Source organism: Zootoca vivipara, chromosome 9, assembly GCF_965207765.1.
Source record: "Zootoca vivipara chromosome 9, rZooViv2.hap1.1, whole genome shotgun sequence".
Classification (NCBI taxonomy): domain Eukaryota; kingdom Metazoa; phylum Chordata; class Lepidosauria; order Squamata; family Lacertidae; genus Zootoca; species Zootoca vivipara.
In genome coordinates, this window is record NC_142592.1 from 17,674,690 (window position 1) to 17,698,416 (window position 23,727).

Consider the following 23,727-nt stretch of genomic DNA (forward strand, 5'->3'; position numbering starts at 1 on the left):
ACTGATTTCAGTGGGTCTATTCTGAGAATAGCTTATTACATACAACCTCTACTAACCTGCAGGTCCAGCATCAGAATTCTTAAGCACCCAGCAGAGCCTGAGCAACCCAGTTGGGTCCACTGGTGTTGATAATGTTATACTGTGTTTTAGGACTCCAGACATAGATCAGATGAAAAACTTCAGGCAGCAAAATTTCAAAGTTCTAAGAACAATTTTATTGTTTCTGTCAGACAAAAGCAATAAGGTGCAGCGAGAACAAAGCTTCTCTACTTGCACACAAACCATGTGCATGTACAGAGTATTAAATACAATTTCATACAGTAAAGGTCTGCCCCTTACCCACCCCTCTGCAGTATCCCTTTAACCAATCAGCTGCCTTCTTAGTTTCAAGCTGCATTGCTGTTTTGCTCCCCCCAAAGGGGTGCTGAATAACTATTATCGCATCTAAGTAGCTGGCAGTTATCTACTTAGCATCTACATCTGAATTTAGATATTTTTGTGGTTAGCCAGTTTCGGTTTATTCTCAGGGAATTTCCAGCAGCCAGCATAACAACAGGTGTTTGGCTGATGCATGACGAGTTTCGGTTTCAAGCTTGAACAATCATGGCTATTTCTGAACCTTGCAAAGCTACACATATAGATATTCTAAACATTGCCCTTTACTAAGAAGAAAGATGCACAGCAAAATGGGTTTTTTCAGCTAACATGGAGTTCTCCAAACTTTGGTCAAGCCTAGCACTGTCCAGTGTTGGTCAGATGCCTCAGCATGGCTAGGAATGTTCTGGGTCAGTTCAGGCCCAATGCCTCAATAGCTCCCTCAAGCCCTCTCTCTTGGCAGTCATGAGCCACTGTTTTAAAAACCTTCCCACTAGAACACTCGACACAGCACCACTCTATGGCACTAGGGGTTTTTTAAATGGCATTTTTCAGACTGACCAGCATTGTTGTCAAGTAAGCCTGCAGCCAGAGAGGAGAAACTGAAGAACGAGGCATCCCGTCACCTCCACTCTGCAGGCAGACCATGGCAGCCAGGAATGGAAATGCCTCCCTGAGGAAAGTTTGGCCTCTTCTTCCAGCCAAGTTGCTTGAGTGCTATTCATTTCCCTTTGGCCTATGAACATTAAAGCCGAGGGTGAGCTACACCTAGTTATTAAAAAGATGTGGCCAAGTGTGACTGAACAGCTATATGCGATAATGCCCTTTTCTTGCTGTCGAAAAATAAATAAATAAGTGGCTGCCATTCTGGGAACATAGGCTATCAGGGTGTGCTAAAATAGTTTACAGCTTAGCTGTTCATTGCTGGATTTGGACTGCCATGAAGCAGAGTGCTAAAAACTTTCTGAGGAAAATGACTATACCTCCCTTATCATTTGCTCCCTCTCCAACAGTACTGTCATGGTACTAGGTATATTATATGTGTGTGTGTACACGCACACTGTTTTACTCTTTAAAAACGTTAAAGCTTGAAAGTTAAAGAAATTCCCATTATGTTTACTTCACAATGTAGTGCGAGAGTATGAAATAATGTAATCTAGCGTAGAAACACAGACACTAATAACAGAGAAAGTGAGTCACAGGCTTGCTTCCTTCATTTCCCCATCTTAACATTTGCAACAGCCCATAAGGCAAACCATGAAAGCCAATTTTTCATTGGCTGAATGAGTCACTACAGAGCATTGGCTCTATCTGTGGGGAAATGGGTCTTCTGCAGCTTGTCTATATTGGGGGGGGATGTCTCTGAATTCATGCAGGTCTCTTACCATGTAGAGGAGCCAGGAGAGTATTTTTTTTTTAAGTGGATGGTTTTTCAGAGCTACTCTATGCTCAAGTGAGGTGCAATAGTCTCTCATCCTAAGCTTGTTATTTGCAGTGTTAGGGTAAAAGTTTTAGGGCAGTTGTAAACACTGTATAATTATTTGAGGACTGCTGAATGGTTTTCTTTCTAGAATTCTAAAATGAATTTATGAGATTTGCTCATCCCAGATGAAGTATGGATCATGAGATCATTCACTTTTAGATTTGACACTTATGTATTGCAGTTCTCAGCTTTTAAATGTTACTTTTTGTGGGGAAATATGCCTTTAAATAGCAGGTAAATGTTATTTTCGTTTTGTTTTTATATTGTTCACAGATTAATGAGGAAACAGGATGAAATGAATTTACTAGTGAATATATGAGAAAGTTACACCAACTGGAAACAGATGCATCTGTCCATTCCCATAAGGTAAAATACATATATTTTGCTAATTTTAGTATTTTTCTGTGAAATATCTGCCCTATCTGTCAGAGATAGAACACTGAACAACAACTAATTTCTTGAACCAATATGACAATTCATTTGACATTTGTGAAGTGTAACTGACTATGCCAGTTTGACAAATGACATTTAGTCATGTTAAAGTAACTAGGTAAAGAACATCTAATAATGTAAATGTAATCTGATGTGATTTCTCAAACTGAAGGCTGCAACCTTGTATCAGCTTCCTGATGCTAATGTTTATGAAGAATGAAAGCACTGAGAGACATTCTGTGCATTAGTTTTAGTGTGGAAATCCATAAATCAATAACGGGGTTCCATTTCCTTATTATTCTAATGTTTGCTACATTTAGAAGCGTCAGATACTGTTTAGGAGTAACACTCTTCGAAATAATAAGTACAGACAAAACAGATTGTTATCTGTGGACATGCATTAGAATGGTTCTGGCTGTAGTTAAATATAGGTTTTTAATTGTTTGATTATCTGTTTAGGAAACATTTGTATCAAGTCAATGGATCACAGGTCATCATGTGCAGCAGCAAAGTTCTTCACACAGCACATAGTTAAATTATGGAAATCGCTACCACAGAAGATGTAGTGATGGCCCCTAACTTACATGGCTCTGAAGGGGAACAATGGAGTACACTTCTGGGATGAAGTCAAGCTATTGGAGCTATAGATTACACAGACCAGTAATTCATAACTGCTACTGACCATTGGCAGCAGCGAAGTGACCTCTCTGGAGTACAAGCCTGGGCCTTGTGTATGGAGGTCCTGGGCTAACCATACAACAAGACCCCCTTCTCGGCTTTCCTGATGTGCTCCAAAGGAAAGCATCAACTTGGCTGCAGGAGTTACTGGAAAGAGGCGTACAAGACATCATCCTTTAAGGACTCCACTCCGGATTTGTGTAGGATTCTTCTACTGAAGATGTCCCGCAACGCAGTGAGTACAGATTTTTCCTTGGGGTTTGCTCTCAAAGCCTTTCTCATGAATGAGCATAGCCACTAGGGAGCAGAGGTTTAGGAGCAGAGGTTTCCATCTCCTAGATGGGCTACCTTCCCAGGTTGATGAGCCGCGGCTGTCCCTGATTTCCCTCTACAGCACGTGCAGAAACCACCTTCTTGACCACTGAACCCACAATTAGTCTCGTCCACTGAATCTGCCAGAGCCTGTCTTCACATTCAGGGGAAGCGCCTAACTCACTGAGGATTTGAGACCCATCAACTACCCTCACTTAGTTAAGCCAGCCAATCAAAGCCGTTCGCAGGCTGTGGTCCCCGTCTCAGTCTGGCAGCTTCTACCAGTAGGAGCTACAGGTGATAGTTGAGTGCAGAGTGGGGACCAAAGGTGGGCAAACTACCCCAAAAGGATTGTGATACCCCACCAGTGGCATTACCCCTTCCCTAGCACCCCATACAGTATGCAAAAAGTAAAACAAGAATTAAATATCAGGGATTGAAATATCAGAGTGGCATTTATGGTTCAAAGGCCTCCTGGAATAAAATACTTTTAACTAGGTGTCAGCACCTTTGCAAGAACAGTCCCTGCCTGATTTCGACTGGGAGGGAGTTCCATAAAGTTGGGCCCGCTAAACTGAAATCACGACTCCTCATTGACATAAGTTGTGCTTCTGGTCCATCAGGAGCAACTAATATTGCTTCCCCCTGATGATCCCAGTAAATGGCTTCAAAAACATGGGGATAAGGCAGCCCATAAGATGTTCTTGGCCTAAGTTGTTCAGGGCTGGGCACACTAGTACAAGAACTTTGTACCTGGCCTGGTGGCAGATAAGCCACTTCGGTCTTTTATCACTGGCACCATGTCTGGACAGTGGTCTTCTCACACCACCAGTCCAGCTGTTGTGTTCACTAGCTGATCAGAATAGCCACTAAAACGTAGCATGGGAAACCTCCCTGAGAGCTGCACATATATACTTTGATGGTTCTTATGTTTGTTGTGGTGTACAGCTATGTATCTCCAGAATAGGGTCCAGACTATCTGCATGGTAGGGAGCACCATGTAGGGAAAGCTAAGCCCCAATGCACATGTACAAAGTTGCTCTGTTCCAGGGATCAGAGGGAAATTGCTAATCTCACCCAAAGTACCTATGTCATCATGACAATTTTTATGCACAGGCTACGCAAAATGGAGTTATATTACTATAAGGAATGCATTCCATCACCCTCAATCGTGGAGGGAGTTTCATATGGCGAGTGCCGTCATGAGTATGTTTTTCATATAACACAACGTCTAAATGGTTTTATTTTTTACTGAGGACATTGCTAAGGTTTTTCTTTAAACGCAGGAGAATGCTAGAGCACGGACGTGCTGTGGGAAATAATGAGATAGCACCCCTGGGGTTGCGTCATGTTAATAGTTTGAAATATTTGGTGGTCCAATTTCAGATCCAAGCAATAGATCATCTGCTGTAATTAAAGAGAGGAAGTAATAGATAAAATAGAACAGAAGAGAAAGAAGCTTTCTGGATTTATAAGTTGAAATCAGCTGGAACTAAGGAAGAAATTGATTTATATGCTTATTTGGAAAGGCGACGAAAAAAGAAATACTAAGCCAGAGGGCATGGCCACATCCAAGTAGATCTATTAGACATTTATTGTGTGTTTTTTTAATTTTGAAAAAGTGTGAGACTTAATTGTATTTAATCTTTGCTAACATTTTGCTGAACCATTATTGAGCTATGCACACATGCAACTTTTCCCTCAAAATGGAAGGTTTAGAACTACTTTTAACCAGGAAGAACTACAGAGGAATTTTCCATGTGCAAACTTGAATGAGATGCATATCCCTCCCCTCCCCCCATCTAAAGCAAGCTTTGCAAAAGGGGAGGGATGAGGAAGTAGCTAAATATTGCACAGATATGTGCTAAGCAGTTAATTATACTCCACAGTGGTTCAAATAGGTCTAAACTAGCCAAACAAACCAAGGTTTTCAGTTTGGGTGGGAGGGAAAGATTTTGAGAAACTATTTCTCTACAAAATAAAAAAAATTCCTTCAGTAGCACCTTAAAGACCAACTAGGTTTTTATTTTGGTATGAGCTTTCGTGTGCATGCACACTTCTTCACATGAAAGCTCATACCAAAATAGAAACCTAGTTGGTCTTTAAGGTGCTACTGAAGAAATTTTTTTATTTTGCTTCGACTCAGACCAACACAGCTACCTACCTGTAACTATTTCTGTACAATGGAAGTAGAATAATAAGCTAGGCTTACCAATACTGAGATAGATAGACCAATGGTCTAATTTAGCATAAGGCAGATTCTATGTCCCTATGAAGCCCAGTGGTTGCTTCATGTTATTATTCTCAGAGGGTAGAAGACCAATAAGAGTCAAATCAGTCCTGAGCACCAATAACAGGAGGCCAGGGAGCTGCTTTCAAAGGAGCTGTCCCTCATGCACTTTTACGGTAGAATCCCAAAATTGGGTTCATCAGGATTTTTTATTCCCACCAGAAAAATCACCAGGCAAGACACTGCCGATGTGGCTAGTAACTCCAGGATAATCCTGAGATGAGAAAGACATAAAAGAGTGTGAAAGAGTGGCTGGGGCAACCAGATCGGTGGTGGTGGTGGTGGTTGTTAAAACTAAGAAAACGCCTTTTGAGAAATATTGCTGATCTTATAGAAACATTCTGGGCTTCTGTTGAAATGCGCTTTGGGCAACATTTAGTGCTAACTTGAATTGAAACTGTTGAGTAGTATAGCACAGTGTTCTTCAGTCTTGGGTCCCCAGGTGTTGTTGGGCTCCAACACCCATCATTCCTGACAATTGCCTAAGTGACTATAGGGAAGTCCAGCTTTTGTACTTCTTCATAGCAGGAGCAGTGATGTCATCTGCTGGAATGGCATTTGCCAGGTCAGTGGTGTTAGCTCAGTGGTTGGAGGAGAGGGTTGACCAGGCACATGGCCTCTTTGTAGGAATAGGCCAGGCTTCTGCAACCTTGGCCCTCCAGATGTTTTTGGCCTACAACTCCCATGGTCCCTATCTAGCAGGACCAGTGGTCAGGGATGATGGGAATTGTAGTCTCAAAACATCTGGAGGGCCGAGGTTGAGGAAGCCTAGAATAGGCTAATCTATCAATTTCAGTATCTCTTTGTTTCTCATTTTTCCACTCTTAAATTCAGTTGTCCACAGTTTTCAGTTCACTTGTTGTTGTTGTTGTTGTTTAGTCGTGTCTGACTCTGCGTGACCCCATGGACCCCATAGCACGCCAGGCACTCCTGTCTTCCACTGCCTCCCGCAGTTTGGTCAAACTCAAGTTCGTAGCTTCGAGAACACTGTCCAACCATCTCATCCTCTGTCGTCCCCTTCTCCTATAATAATAATAATAATTTATTATTTATACCCCGCCCATCTGGCTGGGTTTCCCCAGCCACTCTGGGCGGCTTCCAACAGAAAAATGTAACATTAAAAGCCTCCCTAAACAGGGCTGCCTTCAGATGTCTTCTGAAAATCTGGTAGCTGTTTTTCTCTTTGACATCTGATGGGAGGGTGTTCCTAGTGCCCTCAATCTTTCCCAACATCAGGGTCTTTTCCAGGGAGTCTTCTCTTCTCATGAGGTGGCCAAAGTATTGGAGCCTCAGCTTCTGGATCTGTCCTTCCAGTGAGCACTCAGGGCTCATAGGACAGGCACCCCCAAACTTCGGCCCTCCAGATGTTTTGGCCTACAACTCCCATGATCCCTAGTTAACAGGACCAGTGGTCGGGGAAGATGGAAAATGTAGTCAAAAACATCTGGAGGGCCGAAGTTTGGGGGTGCCTACCATAGGACTTCAGGAGAAACATGAATTATGCAATTTGCATTTAAGGGTGTATGGTGAAGTGCCTGCCCGCGTAGACCTTACGGATCTCCATGAACATCTGTGTGCTTCAGGTTGTATCCAGCTAAGTTCCACCCATTGAAATTAATTACCTCAAGTTGGCCATGCCCATCTTTTTTATTTTTATTTTTAAAATATTTTAAAATATTTATTTTATTTTTTAAAATATTTTTAAAATTTATTTTACAGAATTTATTACAAAAACAAACACAACAATACCCAACACAACAAAACAAAATAATACTAAACAAACAAACAAAAATACCAATCTAATATAAATTCAATTTTTATCATTGTCATGTGGACTTCCCCATATCCCCCTATCTGATTTCCATTTCCAATCCTCTTTAGCAATTTATTCTATCATATTTATATACATTTTATTATCTCTTAACCCTATTTATGAATTCTTCACTTTCCTGCCTCTCCCCCTTCCCCCCGGGACCTCCCCCTGTCACCAGAAGACCCCAGAGTGAGGAAAAGAGAAGCATGCCCATCTTTTTTAATGAGTCTACTTTGAATAGGACTAAACAAAATAAAAGAATCCTTCCAGTAGCACCTTAAAGGTAAAGGTAAAGGAACCCCTGACCATTAGGTCCAGTCGTGACCGACTCTGAGGTTGCGCGGTCATCTCGCATTATTGGCCGAGGGAGCCGGCGTACAGCTTCCAGGTCATGTGGCCAGCATGACAAAGCCGCTTCTGGCAAACCAGATCAGCACACGGAAACACTGTTTGCCTTCCCGCTGTAGCGGTCCCTATTTATCTACTTGCACTTTGACGTGCTTTCGAACTGCTAGGTTGGCAGGAGCTGGGACCGAGCAACGGGAGCTCACCCTGTCGCAGGGATTTGAACCACCAACCTTCTGATCAGCAAGCCCTAGGCTTTTAACCCACAGTGCCACCTGTGTCCCTTAGAGACCAACTAAGTTTGTCATAGGTATGAGCTTTCATGTGGACGAACTTAGTTGGTCTCTAAGGTGCTACTGGAAGGATTTTTTTCTATTGTTTTGACTGTGTCAGACCAACACGGCTATCTACCTGTAACTTGACTAGGACTAATGCTGAAAACAACCTACAGATGGGCTTATCTGCATGCAGCTTCTTCCAGACTCTACTTACTTATATGAAATGTGAGTGTCTCGATCTGCCTTGTTTCCTGTACACAGCCGGCTCTGGGTATGTTTCTACACACAGAACAGATGTGTCCTATGTGTAAGGTTTTAAATGCACCAGGTGGATGTAGCACATAAGATAATTAGTATAAATGACACAATTATTCATATTTGTTATGCATAGGGGACTTGTGAACCACCACTGATTTTGATTCCTCCAGACTCTATGCAATACCATGGACAGGAATGTTAATATTTTGACTCATTGCTATGAACTCACCTAAATAAATGATTTACCACTGAAAGAACTCATCCAATGCAGTGATGGGTGTGGCTGTAGGCAATCCAGATAGCCCCGGTCACATTGCTATCTTTAATTTATCTTAGGGATTTTTGGTGCTAACGCCTCTTTCTGAGTTGCTTGAAGGAAGGAGACATAAATTACTAAATTAATCATCAACAGTCTGGTCAGTTATCATTCCTACACAAGGAAGTTAAAGTTTTTTGCTTCTTTTGCTGGAGTGCATTAAACTTTTCTTTTCTTTTCTTTAGGAACCAATTACAGCTACCTACTAGCAGTGTTCTGTTATGATCTTTGCTTATTTGGAAGGTTTTTTTAAAAAAATACTACAGCCTTAACAAAAAGGTTTCATTTAAAAAAGTGGAAGAAAAAGATTAAAGGGGTAACTTGAGCAAAGTATCGTGTTTGATATTTACAAACAAAATACCGTAGTGTGTTTCAATATGTGAATTATTTCCCCTTCCAGCTTCTGTAGAGAAGTTCCTTCAGTTCCTTCCCACCCCCAAAGTTATTTCTAATCATGGAACTTCTGTTTTCTATGATTAAGCACTTAGCTGGCTTAAAAGCTACCATTTTGAAAAAGTAACCAAAATGGAATTTGAGTAACATTTAAAGATGCAGATCTAATGTCTCAGCCCTGAGACTAATACCGCATGCCCCTTTATCTGGAGTGAACCACATTCAATTCAATGAAGGTTCACAGCTCAACTATTAAAATGAAATGCACCTTTTAGTAAAGTTGTTTTTTAAAAAAGAAAAGAAAAAGAAATCTAACATCTATGAAGGTATTTATTGTCCTACTGCAGATTTGGCATAATCTTCAGAATCTGTTCACTGAACTCAACCACCTTTTTTATTAGGCAGGTGTTCTCAATATTTTGTTTTAGATGACTTTTTAGCTCAGCATGCTTACCTTATTGTTACTGCTTGCCTTGTATTGTTTGGGCCTATTTAGATATTTTTATCCACTAGAAATATCAACCAGTTAAGAATACCAGGCATCTTGTATATACTACTCCCTTGCCTCCCCACAAGAGGCCAAAACTAGCATTTGATGCAAGTTGTGTTCGCATGCATGCAGTGTCCATGTACCACGCCTGTTTTCATGCAGTGTTTCCTCTTATGGTTATTTTCAATTTCTATTTTTTGTTGATGCAAGACTGGAAGTTGTGGGGGAGTGCACCATGTCCAAATAAATCAGAGAGCCACCATGGTGTAGTGAGGCACGTCCAACAGGTAGATTGTGATCTACCGGTAGATCACTGGACGTCTGTGGTAGATCACTGGTAGATCCTCCCAAAGAAGCTGAACAACTGTAGCTCCCCTTTAAAAAGCTCAACGTTTTACCTCCTCCCTGAAAAAACTCAACAACTTTGACCCCCCCCATGGGCCTTCCTCCTTCTTAAAAAAGGGGGAGTAGATCACTGTCAGTTTTTAACTGTGAGTAGATCACAGTCTCTTGGGAGTTAGCCACTCCTGGTGTAGTGGTTAAGAGTGGTGGACTCATAATCTGGTGAACCAGGTTTGCGTCTCCGCTCCTCCACATGCAGCTGCTGGGTTACCTTGGGCTAGTCACACTTCTCTGAAGTCTCTCAGCCTCACTCGCCTCACAGAGTGTTTGTTGTGGGGGAGGAAGGGAAAGGAGATTGTTAGCTGCTTTGAGACTCCTTAAAGGAAGTGAAAGGCAGGATATAAAGTCCAAACTCCTCCTCTTCCACTTCTTCTTCTTCTTCTTCTTCTTCTTCTTCTTCTTCTTCTTCTTCTTCTTCTTCTTCTTCTTCTTGTCTCTGCCTGGTTTTGGGGAAGTCCCTCCCTCTCAGCTCCCTGTGTCACAGTCAATTCCGTTCAGCAGGGTTTTTAAAAGTTTCTACCAGTCCCATTATGTGAGTGTTTCTCTGGATAGAACCTATTATATAATCAATGGTAGTTAGCTAAATAAGTTTTAGCTAACCAACTATGTCCATCTAGTGAAAGGGCAAATTGCCAAGGACTGGGTGAGATTTCTCTCTAGTGAGTGACATGTAAACAGGTCCCCTGCATGTGTAAATGAATGGACTGTTTTTTATGGACACAGACCAATAAAGTTAGGTGCAAAAATAAAACATACAGTTCATTAAACCAATTAAAACATTAAAAAATTAAAAACATTAAAATAATTAAAAACATAAAAAATATATGTTTCCTCCCCACTCTTAAGGCAACAGAAAATTTATCGTGATCCACATTGAAATCAGAAATTTGTTTGCAACCATTTCAGTAACATGTAAAGAAGCAGAATGCCATACCCTCCAACATTTCTGCAATGAAAACAGTGGAAATTATTATTCTTATTCTTATTCTTATTCTTATTATTATTATTATTATTATTATTATTATTACCCCACCCATCTGACTAGGTTGCCCCAGCCACTCTTGACATAAAACATGATGAAACATTTAAAAAATACCTTTCCTGTACAGGGCTGCCTTCAGATATCTTCTACAGTTAGGTCGTATAGTTACTTATCTCCTTGGCTCGGGCGTTGCACAACTCCATACCCTCCAGCAATTCTCCAATGAAAATCGGGAAGTCCTAAGGAAAAGCGGGACATTTCGGAATCAAATCAGAAACCGGGATGGCTTCTATAAATCCAGGACTCTCCCTGGAAAATAGGGACACTTGGAAAATCTGGAATGCTACCAAATCTTTTGGAAATCTTCCCAGGAAAGATCTTAGTAAAGGAAAAGTAAACTTTCTCTACATACACCACAGTGTAGAAGAACATGGTTAGTAAATTCCATTGCCCCATTTCCACCCAAACATAACTGTTCATTGCTGTGAAAGTGGCATGACAACTCTTTAAAGGTAGCTTGGATATCTAAGAGTCTCAGACATGAACACAAGGCAATTCATTTTATTTATACCATAGAGCAAGGATGTTTCATTCTCGGCTCTTTCTGTCACTGCCAGTGACACATTAGAATATCTGCCACTTCCAAGGAACCTAGTGTTACCTCATTAAGTCTGAGGAGCTAAAAATGGTTTGAAAAATCAAGGAGAAAAAAATAACATCCCCCCCTCCCCAACCATATACTGTCACTCCTCCAGCAAAGTCAGGTTTCTCTATATATACTGAACACACTGAAATATTTGATTGGGCACAATGTATTAATTAGATGAGGTTTCATGGATTTGACAACGCATTGGTTTATAAAGAAACTGAAATGTGATGCTTTCACACTGTGGCCTGTAGTAGGACATGGGAAAGAACATAGGGAGCCACTTCATATTGGTCGATGTAGCTCAGCATTGTCTACACCAGTGGTTTTCAACCCAGCCAGGTAGTCCAACAGCACTTGTTGTTGGGAATGGTCAAACAAGTGGGATCTCCAGGCAGTGACACAGTGTTGGTTACCAGCACCCTGGGGCTGCTTGGAGGATGGTGGGTGTGAAGGAGGGAAACAGATGGAGTACGCATGCACATTCAATTGCCTAATGGCATCCACATCATCCAGGAGATTACAGTTCCATTCTCTGGAGAGGTTACTTCCTGGTTTGCATGGAGAAGCTGTTTTCAACTGAGGCCAGTGATGGTATTGAGGCAGCACCGGTTGTTGAATTTTTGCAACCCTAATAAATTTGCACCTGGGACAACCGCCCCTGTGGCCCCCACTATGCCATTGTCTCCAAGTAGGGTTGGGAAAGAAACTGCCATTCAATGTAGAAAATAGTGAGCTAGATGAACTCATGGTCCCATAAAGCAGCTTTTTATTTCACTCTGCAACATGGAAATAGAGTGAGCTGTCCATGGAGAAAGAGATCACTCTCTTCCACCAATGATTTGCTGTGTTTCTGTGTTGAGAAAGGAAGTGCCTTTCTCAGTGCACAGCACTGAAGCCATGTGAGTGCATGCAAAGTCCTAATAATGATCTAACCATCACTCTATTTCTCCTTCTTCACGTGTTTCCGTTCTTTTTTTTTTTATAATATTTTTATTGAACATTTTTTCAACAAACATACAAAATACAAAACACATCAAAAACCTCAAAATACAGAATACAAAAATAGAAAAACCAAACAACATAGAACAGAAAAATATATCATTTCTCATCCAATTTGATATTCATTGCCTTCAGGCTTCCCCAATTCCCTACTATCTGATTTTCATTTTTATAAACTTCTATAGCAGTTTCTAACTCATCTTATATCCCATCATATAATCCCTTTAAAACTTCCAAATTAATTCATTTTCAAATCATTAACCCTAATTTCAAACTTCTAATCTTCTATTATTTCCCTAATGCCTTTACCTCTTTACTTTCCTGGATATTCAAACTCTAATTATCGAATACATTCCCTATATACATTTTAAATTTCTTCCAATCCTTTAAAACTTTGTCATTTGTCTGGTCCCGGAGTCTTCCTGTCAATTCTGCCAATTCCATATAGTCCAGCATTTTCATTTGCCATTCCTGCTTCGAAGGCAATTCTTCTTTTCACGTGTTTCCGTTCTTATCCCTTTCTCTTCCCTCAAAACTGGTTTTCTTGGCTATGGGTATATAAAGAGAAAACCCAATTACTTCCACCATTGATCTTGGTAGTTCAGTGTTAATTAGCTTCTGTAACCCCAGCCATTAACAAAATGATTCAGAGTTTCTTCTCTGCATCACAGTGAATGAGGTCTGAAGGTCATATAGAAGATGGCTTGAGCTCTTTTCTTCCATAGCTCCCTTGGTTTCGCCTTCAGCACACACTGGAATGTGCCACAATGGCAGTGGAACAAACCTGAATCAGGAACAAATGTCAAGGGCATTTTTTTTGCTGGCAGAATTGCAATTCAATTCTTCAATGCAGTTCTATCATTTATAAAGACATGGGTTTTTTTTACCACCATTTGTCTTTTGTTAGCCCTCTGTCTTCAACAGCATGATAACTTTTATTTTCGTGGCTAGGAGAAACCCTTGAATTCCATGATGGAAGAAAGATGGCAGATAAATTGGGGGCAAGGGAAGAATGGGCAGGAATTCCTAAGCTCTTGTAAAAGAGTACCAGTAATCTCACTTATGCTTAAATCAACACAACCATTTTCTTTGGGGATGTCCCAGTTATAACACAGAATATGGTTAGACTGTCAAGCTCCCCTTACCTCCCTTGCACATATTTACATAGAGTAGACCCCCTGCTTCAGACCTTCCCCCTCCAAAGCATGGAGAACAATGGGGTCCAGATAACTGGGATGCTTTAGAGGGAGTGGAGCCACAGAGTGTAGCTCTATTCTGCCCCTCAACTGTATGCTGGTGTGAGGACTATTGCGTGTCAAGACCCTGAGACCAGCCCCTCGTTGATGAGTAAGACACAAGGACACAAATATTAGGTTAATGTTATTGGGCAAATTTAGGCCACAACTTTATTGGTGACAGAATGTGAGCGGTATTGGCTTAGGCATTGGAATTGACCCAACTATATCTGACTCCTCAGTAAGGGTCAACCACTGGTAGGGTTGCAAACCAACTCGAGCTCCCCTAGGGTTCCCGGCGGGGTCGTGGCATGGCCCTAAGCCCAGCCCCGGACTTCGGACAAGATCCACACACCCAGATTCCTTTAACGGAATACCCTTAAGCTTGGAGAGGCAGGCGATGGCCACACCTCCCCTCCCCACCATAAGATCAACCAATGCCTACAAAGTTGCAACAATTGCTACGAGGTAGGCGAAAACCAAATGGCCCATGCTAATTTGCCAAGTGGAAAAATTTCTTCCAGGCCCCTTAACGGTGACCAATGAAGGTCCATAGCAAGGCCAAATTCGAATCCTGAAAATAGGGAGGAAGTGGGAGATCAAGGAAGTGAGCCAAGAGGAAGCTCTCCGGCTCGCACCTCAGTTTAAATGGGGCCTGGCCATGCCACCACCCACCAGCAGATTGGCTGGCAGGCGAATGACGTGGCTGGGAACCTCTGGGGGACACAGGACTTTGTCCCCCACCCCCAGAGGGGAGTGGGTGGCCATGCGGTCCACCGCAACTCCTCCCCACTGGGAAGTGTAGCAGATTTATAGTTCAGTGGTACAACACCAGTTCAGTCCAGGGCATCTCTAGCATACAAGGCTCAGGTAGCTAGAAAGTGATGGGAGAAGCATTGGCTACAGAGCCACTTACTGGAGTAGGCAATACTTGATTAGAATAAACTATCTTCCTAGGTTCCCTTTTAGTATTCACACTACTGTATGCAGCAGAACAAAACAAAGCCACCAATGTAAACTCCTTCAAAAAGATGGTACAGGATAGTTGGCAATTATGACATCATCTGGCCACAAGAGACCTTCCTCCCTAAACCAATTTGTTAGCTGACTTTATGCTCCGAGGCACGTCTAATGTAGCGATGGATGTTCTCATTATTCTTTAAAAGCCGACTCTAATAGGTTGGAATTTTACTAAATTATTTGGCCTTAATGGTGTTTTGTGGTAATGAGTTCTCCAAGTTAATTAAGGGTTAATTAGTAATCTAGTAATTAATAATTCAGGGCTGCCTAAACTGTGCTTACCAATAGTTTTGACTTTCCTGTCATTTGCACATCGAGAAGGCTGATTCGGCGCCCAATTCTTCATTTGCTCTTTTTGTTCTTGATGTTATAGGTGTGTTTCTTTTTGATTTGAAGACACTTGCAAAACATCATACTTCTAAAGCATCACACGATATAAATTACCAATATTATGACCCCATTATAATTAATACCTTTGGCAGAATGTTTAAGAAACTCATATGCACTTTTGCACAAAGGGGATTCAATACAGTAAGAACTAGCTTTCCATGCTTATTACTGGTAAATACAATAAAACAATACAGTGGTACCTTGGGTTAAGTACCCAATCCGTTCACACCCCAAAAAGCACTGAACCTGAGCGGCGCTTCTGCACACACGTGACATGCGCAGAATGCTTCTGCGCATGCTCGCGCGTCGGAACCCAGGAGTAAACACTTCTGGGGCTGCGGAGTACGTATCCTGAAAGTACACAACCCACATCGTACTCAACCCGAGGTATGACTGTACTGAAAGGGGGTACAACTTAAAAGGAGAGGGAAAAGGAAAGAAAATAAAATTTACACAATCTATTAATATGATAAAATTATGACATAAATTTGTGTTTACAATTTCCTGTTACACTAAAAATAAAAAAATCTCATTATCTTTTATACCCAACCTCCCATTTATTCCTTAATTCTTTTTACATAAATTTACTGTCATATCCAAATACTATTTTTATATTAATATTTTCACAATTTATAGATGTTTATATTTATATAAGCAATTAATAAAAACTGCTGGGATCACTCGAAAGCTGCTACAGATTTTAACATGGTATAATTTTGTTTAAGATATGTTCTGAAGGCTTCCCATTTTGATACAAATTCAATTCTCGGTTTATTTTTTTCAGATAGACCAGGCATGTCGAACAGGTACTGGTAGATCACTGCACGTCTGTGGTAGATCACTATTAGATCACTGGCTCCGCCAAAGAAGCTCAACAACTCTGGTTCCCATAAAAAAGCTAAATATCTTTGCCCTGCACACACACACACCCAAAAACGGGGCTTCCCTCCTCCATAAAAAGCTCAACAACTTTGACCAGAACCCTGCAAAAGGGAGTAGATCATTGCCAGTTTTTAACTCTGTGAGTTGATCGCAGTCTCTTGGGAGTTGGCCATCCCAAGCATACTCAGTCAATTTTTGTATCCACCCTTGTCTAGAAGGAATTATGTTGCTCTTCCACCTTGCAGCTATAAGACCTCTGGCTGCCACTGTTGCATACAAATAAAGTTCTTTAGATTTTTTTGGAATATCTGAATCAGTAATGCTAATTACGAACAGCTTCAGTAACAGCCGTTTTGCACATGAATCATAGTTGATGCAAGTCATTGCGAACTGCTTGTTTTCCAAACACTTGTTTTAATAAATTATTTTAATGCTACTGACTTTACAATTTCAGGGTTGCAATTAAACAGGTAGGTAGTGTCTTTTTCAGATCAACCCAGTATCTGCAGCAAAGAAAACCAAGCTCACTGGCCACAAAACTGTGGTTACACACTGACAAAAGCATTCCAGTTACACCCTCTCACTATATGTGGGGATCTGGTGACTTCTGTTTCAGTGTATCTGAAGAAGTGTGCATGCACACGAAAGCTCATACCAATGACAAACTTAGTTGGTCTCTAAGGTGCTACTGGAAGAATTTTTTTTTTTACATTTTAAAATTTTGTTTCAAATGCATTCCAGTTAGGGAAACAGAGTGTGATCTGCCATTATAGGAGGAGCAGAGAGTGTCAAAGCCCAGCAAGATTGAAACAGACAATGCCAGTTAAGCATGTGCTGCTCAAGAAACGTTGGGAGTCTCACAAATTTGTTGCAGCCCTCATGCCTTTGCAGGAACTGAAGTGGGGAAAAGGGTCAGCTGGCGAACTTTAAGTATCGAATGGAGAAAATTGCAAAGGAGTTGTGGGACACATAACTGCCATCAGGTTGTGATTTAATGGCCATCGACACACTTTTATCATCTGAAATGCCTTGCAATGTTCTACAGAGTTGCCAGCCCAAGGCCAGGCTTTGAGAAAAGGAGCACAGGGAAAGCATGTTCCATGTCTTCGCTTTTGTGCCCTCCCAAAGGAAGGCAGAATGGCACTAGCATTGTGCTCTTTTTGGCTAAGACGTTTTTATTTGCTCAGGCCGTTAAAATTGATGTGCACTATTTTGTTTTATTGCAGAGTGGGGAACTTTCTTCAGCCCGTTTTGCCACCGTCTTAATCATAGACTCCCCTCCCCCTATTTAACATGTTAAAATAATCATACATGTTTATCATAGGATATTATTTGGCTCTTAATTTTACTATGCATTAAACGTAATGGGTTGTTTGGACCTGAATGGTAAACGGTGAACCTGTGAAGTAATTATAAAAAAGCAATGTATTATACTGAATGAATCAACAATTTAGTAATTAAGCAAACTTCAGCATCGTTTTCCTTAATTAATGACTCTATAATGTGGCAGAGTTGGGTTATCTTCTCTGCTCCCAGAGCTCACGTGAACTTTTTTACCAAGTGGAGCACTTGCACAGAGTAGATTTAAACCAATTGGTTGTAAGTAGCTAAGCACACATCAAGTTAAAAACATCCCACTCATTTGGAATTCTGTATTGCAGTTAATTAGAACCAGAGAAAGACCAAAAGCAGAATCTTAAATTGGTCTCTGTTGCATTCTGTACTGTGAGAAGGATGGCAATGAATCCTTAGACCTGCTCAGACTCCTCCAGGGCACAATGTGCACAAAAAATAAATAAATAAATCCCGTAAGAACAAATCTTGAGAGTCTAAACCCATTGAACCCTCACTAATTAAATCTTCAGGCTACATTCTCGACCAAACCAAATCTCCACTCAAATGCACTCTTCCAACCTTTTTAATCTAAGAATGCTCTGATCCCACCAAGGCAAAAAAAAAAAAGCTGTCTCCCTCTTTCCATAAACGGCTAAGCTAAACGGGGGAAAAAATGCCAGAAATTAAAATGCATGTCTATTAATTTGCAGACAGGAAAGCAAGCCACACAGATAGAATGATGGAAAGGAACCTGCCTAGGAAATCAAGATGCATCTCGCTGATCCTGCTTGAAAGAGAATGCTGGACTCTACAGTCTCTGCGTAATTATTATTTTCTTAACATGAACATTTGATAAAGCAGTAACTACAAAATGGAATCGAGTTCTACAGTTCATTGGCTATAATTGCAGTGTGTAGGACCCAATACATAATTACTAATTGCAATAGGAGGGGAGAGTGATCAGTTTTTCATTTACAAAACTTCACTGTGAAGGTATGGTTTCTACAGACTTATCCCACAACCACTGCATAGGTCAATATTTTCACTAAGTACTACATTTTCAATATTCCATGCTGGTAGCAGTGTTGACTCTCTTGTTTGTCAAAGGCTGCAGTAATCTTGAGATATCCTAGTAGGATAAATCAAGCTACTGAAATGTCTTCCCACATGCTTGAGTTTTTTGGTGTGAGTCCATAAAACCAGGGTGCAAAATTTGCAGTCCTAATTTCATGAGCCTTCGAGTCACTTTCCGCTCCAGGCCTACCTGCCATTGGAATGTGGCCTCTCATAGGTTCAAGGAAATGTAGCTCCATAACCGAAAACAGATTCCCCAGTGCTCCCATAACAGCTTGAAATGAGATTCTCTCCAATGGTGAAAATATAAGGTCCATATAATGGGGACCTTGCCCTGAAGCATGTGTCCCATAAAACCAGGGGTCTGCACTGGATAGGACTTAGTTGCAGACCACCGTAGTTTGGTTGGTTGGTTATTTGTTTGTTTGTTTCCCACCCGTCTCCCAGAAGGAGCCCAGGGTGGCAAATGGACCCATAATTTCAAAACAAAAGCAAGATTCTAAAACATTCTAAAAGAAGTTCCAGTTAAAAACATTATTCCATCCTATGATCTCAGGGTTGCCAGGAACAGTATTTTTTTTTGGCCGCCTGAGTAAACAGGGATGCTTTCATATTCCTCCTGAAAGTTAATATTGATGAAGAAAGGTGTAGTAGTAGTAGTAGTAGTAGTAGTAATTTATTTATTATTTATACCCCGCCCATCTGGCCGGATTTCCTCAGCTACTCTGGGCGGCTTCCAACCGAATATTAAAAACAGTACAGCATCAAACATTTAAAACTTCCCTAAACAGGGCCGCCTTCAGTTGTCTTCTAAAGGTAAAATAGTTGCTTATTGCCTTGACATCTGCTGGGAGGGCGTTCCACAGGGCGGGTGCCGCTACTGAGAAGGCCCTCTGTCTGGTTCCCTGCAATCTCACTTCTTGCAATGAGGGAACCGCCAGAAGGCCTTTGAACTGTGCTCGGAAACGTACTGGGAGCCAGTGTAGATCTCTCAGGACCAGTGTTATGTGGTCCCGGCGGCCACTCCCAGTCACTAGTCTAGCTGCCGCATTCTGGATTAGTTGCAGTTTCCAGTTCACCTTCAAAGGTAGCCCTACGTAGAGCACATTGCAGTAATCCAAGCGAGAGATAACCAGAGCATGCACCACTCTGGCGAGACAGTCCACGGGCAGGTAGGGTCTCAGCCTGCGTACCAGATAGAGCTGGTAGACAGCTGCCCTGGACACAGAATTAACCTGTGCCTCCACGGACAGCTGTGAGTCCAGAATGACTGCCAGGCTGCACACCTGGTCCTTCAGGGGCACAGTTACCCCATTCAGGACTAGGGAGTCCTCCACACCTGCCCGCCTCCTGTCCCCCAAAAACAGTACTTCTGTCTTGTCAGGATTCAACGTCAATCCGTTAGCCGCCATCCATCCTCCAACCGCCTCCAGTGTACCTCACTAGGGAAAGCATTTCACAACCACCACTGGAAATGACCTGTCACAAGGCAACGCCAACTGGTATCTGAGCAAATATACATATTCCTATCACAATCAATTGTATTATAACTAGTGCCATGAAGAATTAGGGTCTTCATCTGCTTCAAGGTATGATCACTGGTTTCAAGCAGACCTGCTTAGAGGTTGGGGGCAGCTGTGTACACTTGCCCTGGGCCTTGGAGGGCTAAGCCAACCGGGGGGGGGTCTCACTAGGGATCAGCTGCTTTTTTGTTTGAGTTTATAACTTTTTTCTAACAAGAATCCTACCCTCGGCATCAGACAAGCTCTGCAAGGGCTTGGTTTCAAGGTACTTCCACCTGCAAAATCCTGCCAACAGATCCCCCATGAATGGGGCAGAATCCTGCGTAAGGTGATTCCTAACCATTTCCTCATTCCACACACTGAAAATCTGTGCCAGGACTGGACATAGTTTCAAGAACATGTCCTTTCAGTGAGGATATTTCAGGATCTCCTGCACTTTCAGAAATGTATTTGAAGATTCTGAACAGCTGAAAAGACTTTGTGAGCCTGAAATGAATTTTTTTAAAGCACCAAATGGCATAGTGCAAATGGCTTTTAAAAGCAAACAATCCACAAGGCACACACTTTGCAACAGTGTTGTGTCATATTTCTACCTCCAGATCAAAACACAGGAGAGATTGCCATACTTGCGCCTGCCATTCATATTCTTAAGCGCTGCCAATAAGCCCTTAAGACAAGCAACTCACTTGTAATGTACCAATTTCTATGCTTGTGGAACACAAACTGTTTCTTGGTGATAACATTTTATTTAATTATGTCTGCGAGCATCATAACTTATATTGATGAACATGGATTGGTGTAGTTGTTTAAGCCTATAATGAACTAAATGTTACACAGAATACAATTTTCCTCTTCATTTACTTTAATTTATTCTGGTTGTAAATGCTGTCGCTTCCATGATTATGGAATAAATCTCACTGTAGGATCAATTACTACAGTTTAAAAATTAGACTTAAGAGGTGCTTAGTAATTATGAACTGGTTTTGTACCATTAGATCTCAGCATTATTCTTCATAAACTATTTTTAGCCCCAATGACACACATCATTAAAGTTAACACGTTTAATGTGGAATCTTGTCAGAATACAAGTAGTGTCTAAATTTGTTGTTGTTATTATTTTTCAAATGTACATGTTAAATCATATTCACTTGGCCAATTCAAAGAAAAAGAACCATGTTTAAGACTAACTGAAGTCCAAGCATAGTGAAACAGGTTCATTTTGTTACTTTAGTGCATATAACTTTGGTCATAAGCTACTGAATCCAGCCAATGCTAAGAACTTTTAAGGTCCAGTAATTTCAAGCAGAATTTTAAGCATGTCCTCAAATTTCCCATTGAAAAGAACAGGACTTCATTTTAACTCTCATAGTAATGCACCAGTTGTGTGGGATGTTTATTTACTTAGAAGATTTATAGCACACCTTTTATCAGTACTATAATAAGGGTATTATAACATAAATTCTTCGGAGGTTTTAATTTAAAAAACAGTTTTGGGGGGAAACAACAAACAGTCAAGGATGAAATGGTTTCTCATTAAAAACTCCAAAAGCCCAAGGAAACAGAAAAAGTGGCTTAAGCATGGAATCATTTGTGTTTCTGTACAAATAATTTAGAAAGATTTACCACTTTTACTCCTTGTGTTTTCTTACTACTGTATGGGAAAGCACGTTAATCTGACCTTTGAATAGTTTGTAAGTAAACCATTTTTAACTTACCAAATGTGTGGTCTCTTTCCATGATAAGGGAAGTGGGGAACTTTGGAAGCAACTTAGAAGGGGGTATTTTAAAGATCCAGCAGCCTGTATTTCCATTCGTTGAATATTTGGTGATTTTAAATCTCTGCTGGGGTTCTCTCACCAAACAGTACTTGCCCGAAACCTGGATCTTAATCATCCAGGGAATTCTTCTTCCTATAAACCTACTATATTTATATTTAACCTAATCAAATTATCCATCAGAATCCATACACATTCCTTTCATTCATACAATTCCCTTTCTCAAATACACACTTTTCCTCACATTGCTGTCCATATGCTGTGGTTAATAATGTCATTAAATATCTTAACTGCTGAAAACATGCCATGTCCTTTTGTTGCAAACGTAGACTGAACATTAATACACATTTGAATAAACCTGCTGTCATATTTAATATAAATAAGCCTGCCCTCTTGAAACTTCACAGCTCTACAGAAGAAATAAAATAAAATTATGCCTCATATATTAAATTTATAGTACCCAACCTTTCAGCATTCCAAGAAAAATGATTTAAATGTCCCTGAAACCAGCTGACAAAGGCAAATCTTTAATTCCTGCTGATGTCTACTTGATTTTTTCAGTAAAGTTCTCTGACTTTAAAAGCTAAGATCCACTTGTCTGTTAGAGAGACATAGATTAGGTGGTTCCTTCAGTTCATTTTCTCCTGTGTATTTTATTTGGGATTTGAGCTGTTAGTGAAAGGTCACAGTTGTCCTTTGGCTTTTTGGTAGAAAGGGACCCAGGTGGCGCTGTGGTTAAACCACTGAGCCTAGGGCTTGCTGATCAGAAGGTCGGCGGTTCGAATCCCTGCGATGGGGTGAGCTCCCATTGCTCGGTCCCAGCTCCTGCCAACCTAGCAGTTCGAAAGCACGTCAAAATGCAAGTAGATAAATAGGAACCGCTACAGCGGGAAGGTAAACGGCGTTTCCATGTGCTGCTCTGGTTTGCCAGAAGCGGCTTTGTCATGCTGGCCACATGACCTGGAAACTATACGCCGGCTCCCTCGGCCAATAATGCGAGATGAGTGCGCAACCCCAGAGTCAGTCATGACTGGACCTAATGGTCAGGGGTCCCTTTACCTTTACCTATCCATTTGACAAACATCAAGTTCTTTACAAAGGTTCTTCTAGCCACTACAACTTTTTACAGCTATGTTCTATGACATGAAAGTATCACCAACTTCTGCTTATGGAAGTGGTTCATTCATATTCTGTTGTGTTGAATTTTATAGGTGCTCTGCAATGCATTTTAGAATAAAAATTTCCCTCAAGCTCACAATATAAAATTGACTGACACACCAGTTATGGGGATCAGAGCAGAGAAACTGGGTAAATGATGGTGGCCCAGTTCCCCAGATTAGTAAGAATCTTTCGGTATTTGGGATTGGTAATAATTTTAAGACTGTGGATATCTTCATGTGTTCATGAAATCAGAGAAAAGTAGCAGAAGCAGGCAAGTAGTGTGTTGGAATTAAGGGTAATTTCATTTGGTCTGCATTTTAAGGGGAACTGATCTAATGTTAGCACCTCCCAGGCTAAATAAAGATCGAGCAGTAGAGAAAACTGCCCTGAACCAAGTTAGACCATTCCTAAGTACTGTCTATCGCTAAAGACCACACACATTTTGATGACGTATGGTGCATGGTTATTCTATACACAGGAAAGGACAATGTTGCCATTAAGACGCTTAAAGGATAAAATCAACTCTAAACTATTGTACAAAACTGCTTAATGTTGACCGTGTCATTTACATTGTATATACATGAAATGTTTCTTCCCGGTTGGGGGTATATAAGGCTTGTTTGTTATAAGGGTTTTCAGAAGCTGAAAAAGAAGTTGCTGGGTTTTTTTTTGTAAAAAAAAGTATTGTCAACAATGACAGGCAGCAGCTCTCCAGATTTTCAGCCAGGATTCTCTCCCAGCCTGGGATTGAACCTGGGGCCTTGTGAGAGGTTTATCACCCATATGAATTTGAAAATGGCGTAATATGACATCAGAACCGGAGCCAACAGGAAACTA

The 23,727-nt window shown here is 41.0% G+C and overlaps 1 long non-coding RNA gene across 1 annotated transcript; it reads left to right on the top strand.

Annotated features, from left to right (window-relative positions):
- The first annotated feature begins 1,868 nt into the window (after positions 1–1,868).
- Positions 1,869–21,666, top strand: LOC148684552 (uncharacterized). The gene is made up of 3 exons (XR_015951752.1): positions 1,869–2,224; positions 2,750–3,203; positions 18,068–21,666. It is a non-coding gene; the product is annotated as an uncharacterized LOC148684552 (long non-coding RNA).
- Positions 21,667–23,727: the final 2,061 nt, after the last annotated feature.